Source organism: Heloderma suspectum, chromosome Z (genome assembly GCF_057233095.1).
Source record: "Heloderma suspectum isolate Gila_16-S chromosome Z, 16-S_ref, whole genome shotgun sequence".
Taxonomy (NCBI): domain Eukaryota; kingdom Metazoa; phylum Chordata; class Lepidosauria; order Squamata; family Helodermatidae; genus Heloderma; species Heloderma suspectum.
The window spans coordinates 12,414,869-12,420,868 of record NC_139476.1 but is presented as its reverse complement, the minus strand read 5'-3'; positions in this window follow the sequence as shown (position 1 = coordinate 12,420,868).

Sequence of the window (6,000 nt, the reverse complement as noted above, 5' to 3'; positions counted from 1 at the left end):
CACCCCCCAGTCCTGAGATGCCCCTATATAATTTTATTTAGATTATATATCTGATATAATTGGAAAGGCAAGATACGAAGACGGAGATAGATTTTGTAACCAGCCTTTTGATCATAATAGGGTCAATGTTTTCTAGTGATTTTGTCTGGAAGCCATTTTTGATGTCTTGTTAAATGGAATGGCATGGTATCTCTCAAATAAATACATAGGGTATCTCTCAAATATATATACTCAGTCTCAATCCAGACAAGACGGAGGTACCGTTAGTGTGTGGTTCGTCTGCCAGGCTGTGTGATGTTGAACCTGTTCTGGAGGGGCTTGCACTCCCCCAAAAGGATCACATCCATAGTTTGGGAGTGTTCTTGGATCCAGAACTGTCACTTGAGGCACAGGTGAACTTAGAACTTAGGCATGGAGCACCTTTTATCAGCTTAGGCTGATATACCAACTACGCCCTTATCTGGACAGAGGTAGCCTAGCTACAGTTATCCATGCCTGAGAACATCTCGTCGGGATTGCTGCAATGTGTTATAAGTGGGGCTGCCTTCTGTAAATGTCAGTCCAAAACAAGGCAGTAAGACTGTTAATGGGGACTGGCCAATGTGATCATATTATGCCAGTACTTTCCCAGCTGCACTGGCTGCCAGTCCAGTTCCAGGCCTGATTCAAAGTGCTGGTGTGAACATTCAAAGCCCTAAACGGCTTGGGACCAGGTTATCTGAAGGATTGCCTCCTCCTATATGTCCCTGGCCTGACCCTAAGATAATCTTCAGCAGTCCTTCTCCAGGAGCCCCTGCCAAAGGAAGTAAGGCTGGTGGCTACCAAGAAGAGGGCCTTTTCTGCTGTGGCACCCTGTCCTTTTATTCTGTAGTTTTCAGCTTTTACATTTTTAATTGTATTTTATGATGTATTTTGTGGTTTTAATTGTTGTGACCTGCCCAGGGAGCTTCAGCTATTGGGTAGTATAGAAATGTAATAAATAAATGCATTTTTAAAAAAGTAAAAATATTTGAGGTGATTCTTAAATTTGGGACGGTGAGTGCTTGGGATGTGAAATTCTCTTTTCAGCTCTTCTTCTTGGCAAGGAGAGATTGAGTTTTCTGGTCCATAACATTTTTCTCCCCTAAGACCCAATTTCTTTCTTTCTTTCTTTTTGAACTACAAGGAATACTTTATGACGATGATAATAGAATGATATTATAGTAATTTATTCCAGCACAGGAATAACTGGAGACCAGGGCTAGAGCTACACTACTGCTTTTTATCAGTATTGAAGTGCCCTGACAACTGTTGGGGCACATTACACATTCCGTATACCGCTTCTCTGGTGTTATTTCCTGCTCTTTATTCAGTATTATCCAAAATACCACAACAGATGTCATTGTGTGTGCTACGAGGTACAATTGCACAAGATGGATATAGTGTCACTGTGATAGACAGACAGACAGACATAGACATAGACATAGACATAGATATAGATATAGATATAGATATAGATATAGATATAGATATAGATATAGATAGATAGAATAAAAATTCCCCCTCCTGGGCCCCAGGAGGGAGAGGGAAGGATTTGCACACAGTGGCCAGTGGCAGGGTCACTGTGTGCAAGCCTCTCCTTTCCCCTCCCAGCACTGGAAGGGAGAAGGAGAGTCTTGTCCACAGCAACCTCGCTCTGTGCAAATGTCTCCTTCTCCCCCTCCAGGGATAATACAGAATAATTATGTATCATCCCCAGAATAATACATAATTTGTCTGTATTATCCAAAATACTGTAACAGATGTCATTGTGTGTGGTACGAGGTATAATTGCACAAGAGGGATACAGCATCACCACGATGGGATCGTATCGGTATTTCATGGGGTGTACATCCTGTCCAGTTTTTCAGCAAATTCCAGAGAAATGCCATTTTCGTTGACATGTTTCTCTGCTAGGGATGCTGTGGGCACCCGACTGGATCTAGGAGTCCATTGGACTCCCCCCACTGTGCTTACCCCTGAACTCAGCTCAGGGAGCAGCTGCCTCCATCCACTGAGCCGCGTGAGTGGCGGGGATTTACCAAACCCATCCGGGAGTACCTTGTAGCTGCCTGACTTCCATGTAAGCCACCATTTTTATGGAAGATGGGAGGTCTAGATTTTCGTATATTCAATGCTGCACACAACAGTGGCTGTAAAGGGCGATTTCCGCAACATTAGATAGATGTAAAGGGCGGAAATCGCCCTTTATGGCCACCATTGTGTGCAACATTAGATATACAAATGTCTGTCCATCCTATTCAATGCTTACTGAGCCGTCTCAAAGTCAACAATACCCAGAATTTTAATTCACCACTCTGTGATTGCTAGCATTGATGAGACATCCCAGATATGAGCGATTTTAGCAGTGCCAAAAAGATTGAATGTCAGCTTCCAAACCAATCAGAAGGAAAGTTGACATGCCAGATTCTGGCGTCAGATTTTAGCCCCACAAGTAGTTATTCTGAAAATGGCCCTCCAACATGAATCCAATAAATCTGAATACACAGACAATCACATTGTGTATGATTTTTTAAAAAGTGAATGTACTCAATCTATTTGCTCTGTCTCAGGTTCCAATATCTATTATTATCTTCTTTAAAGATCTCACGGTGTGTGGGTAGTAGGTGGATCACTACTAAACTTGTTTGTACAGATTTTCTCTCAGAGATTAACATCTCATTGACATATAGTGCTTTGACTAAATCCTGCTTGATATGCCATTGTTTATCTGATGGTACATCAGACTTAATGAGTTCTAGTTCCCGAAAAATAAATCCACAATAAGTCCGTTTATTTTAAAGAGACCGCAAGACTCTATTTTATTGTTTTCCGGAAAGAAACATAGGTATCTGCTTTCTCAAAGTTTTTGCCCAAAGGATCCTTCATAATCTCCACATTTGAGATTATTTGTACATCAGCAATGGGCAGACTTCAGGTTTGTGGTATTTTTACTAGAACCCTGAGATCCACCAAGCGGAGCCTGGTACAAAATATGCAGATTAAAGAAATTCTGAGCCCAGAAATGTTGTATTGAGTACCAGAACAGAACTCATGATTCTTCCACATGAAATTCCAGTCCTAGATGCCTCCAATTTTTCTTAATTTCAGCAATATTTTGGGGGTGGGGGAGGGAGGGAGTCATTTGTTGCTATTGTTAAACAACTCAAGACAGAAATCCATACGGATCCACTGCAAATCGCCCAGAAACTTACCAGTAGACCTAAATCTACCTTCTGCCTGCTTCTGTTCTACATTTTTAGCAGCTGCCCTTTCTTTATGACCCCTTCACACCCCACTGACCCCAGTTTCCCAGAAATGTTGCTTAACTGAAAACACTGAGTGAGAAAGGGATAGAAGATGGTTGGTGCTGATAGCAATATATGTTAGTGATGGGAAAGACTGATATACAGAGACCTTTGGTTATTGTATGGCATAGAAATAAATAAATAAATAAAAAATAACAGAAGTATATTGAAGGATAATTATGAACCTTGGTTGGAATGTCTCAAAAAATGTTTTTCTCATACATTTTCTGAAACCAAAATATATTTGGTTATATATAAATATATAAACCTGAATGTTTTTCAGGCTCTCCCTGAAGTTTCTGAAAATTTCAGAACCTTCTCCTAAGAATATTTGGTGAATTCCCCCCTCCCCAATTTAATGCATTTGGCTGCCTGTGAATAAGGCAGAGAATTTGCAGCAATACTGTGAATCCCATTTTAATAGTATTTTGATATTACTGAAATAAGCGACTCCTTCCATTTCTCCTCTTTTACCCAGCTGCATCGTAGTAATACCGCTTTATTTGGTATTAACCAAACCAAAATTTTGCGGAAGAGAATGCTCTGTGAATTTTTCTGAGAAAGTTCTTTTTTGCCCCCTTCTCAAATTTGTTGGACAATTCTGCCTCCCCACCATCCAGAGAATATTTGGCTCAGTCAAATCTCCTCTTGCCAGATTCCACCATGTGCCAAGAGGGGAGGGGGCTATTTTGGCTCAGTCAATGCGGCTTTCTGGAAGCAGGCCCCCAGACCATTGGACAAGACCTCCTCACACATCCCTTAGAAACAGTCTCCAACACAGTTTTGAGAGCAGTTGTCACAAACAGTATGAAGGGGAACTAGATGTCCTTGCAAGGAGATAAAGGGATGGGACAGGGATGGCCATTGCAGGGAAGTCTGGCTATTTTTAGGCTTGTCAGATTTTCCCAGGGCCCTGAAATCTGAGAACTCCTCTTGTTTCCCCCCCTTTATCAACATGCATGCAAATTGAGTCTGCAATTTGCCTAATTTGCACAAATTGTGGCCATAATTTGCACAACTTGCCATAATGTGCTTACTTTGTGCAAATTGTGCCTGCAATTTGTGCAGATTGTGGGTGCAGTTTGAGCAAATTAAGCATATTACGGACACAATTTGCACAAATTAAGCAAATCGTAGCCAAAATTCATTCATTTCATTTATTTATTATATTTCTATACTGCCCTGTAGCCAAAGCTCTCTGGGCAGTTTGCAAAAATTAAAAACCATTATATAAAGTATAAAACCATTCATATAATGACATAAAACAGAAAGCATGCACAACAACTTGTATCTAAAACAATTCAAAACAATCAGGCAGAGACCATTCAGAACTTGATCAAAAGCTGCAATTTGAGAAAATGTTGATTTAAGAAAAAAACAACCCCAAAATGTGAAAAGCTGCAAGCTGGCCTGACTTTTTCTGCATTGATTTGGGCCAGCTCGTGAGTAAGAGAGCCAAAGTCCAGGAGGCCTAGTTGATGAAAGCTTGGCGAACTTCACCCCATGGACCAATTTCTCTGACATCCCTATTTTTGGGTCATGGCCAGAGAGAGGAAGGGAGATGTGGAGATGGAGAGGAAAATTTTTTTAAAAAGGTAGAACAATGGCAATTTGCCAGGGAAGGAAGGTACATGGAGAAAGGGACTGCTTTGCTATGCCATTTACATGGAAATGAGTCCCACTTAACTCAGTGGAACATACGTTCATGTAAACATGCATCGAGTCCAGTGTGTGGCTACAATCCTATGCAAAGGAGCCAGTGTGGTGTAGTGGTGAGAGTGTAGGACTGGGAGCTGGGAGATCCGGGTTCTAGTCCCCACTCGGCCATGGAAGCTCACTGGGTGACTTTGGGCCAGACACAGACTCTCAGCCCAACTTATCTCACAGGGTTGATGTTGTGAGGATAAAATGGAGAGGAGGAGGATCATGTAAGCTGCCTTGGGTTCCTTGCAAGAGGAAAAAAGGCGGGATATAAATGCGATAAATAAATAAATAAATAAATAAATTTTACTTAGGAGTAGCCCATGCTGAACTCCATGTGACTTAATTCTGAGTCAACAGGCATAGCTTGGGTTGTGCAGCTAAAATCTTAAGCAGCCTTTACTTAAGAGTAAATGCAACTGTAAATGTCTGCTTTTCTCTGTGTACATATTTGGGGATGGGGGAAATGAATTGCACAGAATGTAAGGGTGTGACGGAATAATTGAGGAAGGTAGGAAGGAAGGAAGGAACTGGTGCTGGGTTGGATCCTGATATAAGCTGGATGAACTGCACTGGTGGAAGTGGACTTGTCGACCCCTCCTTTCCCCAGCTGCCCCACCATCCCCCTGAAAATGCTACACAGAGAGTCAGGAGACCCTGCTGAATGAGGGGAGCTGTGGGGTGTGTGAGCCAGGGGATCCCCCCAAAAGAGGGGAGAGATGTTCCACGAGCAGGGCCTTTCCTCTTGAGGAAGGCAGATCCTGGATCCAACCCCTTGTTTTGTGCTGGGGGGTGGGCAGGGGAGGAATTGATTTCCTATGGAGATTTCAGGCCCATAAAGAGAGAGCTTTGCATTATTTAGATAGTCCATTCTGTGCACCCAGCCTGGTCCTGTGAGAAAGGGGGGGGGGCAACGCTTACCTGCCAACACCAGGAGGTCAAATGCAGGACCTCAGTTTTTCCAGGATGGCTC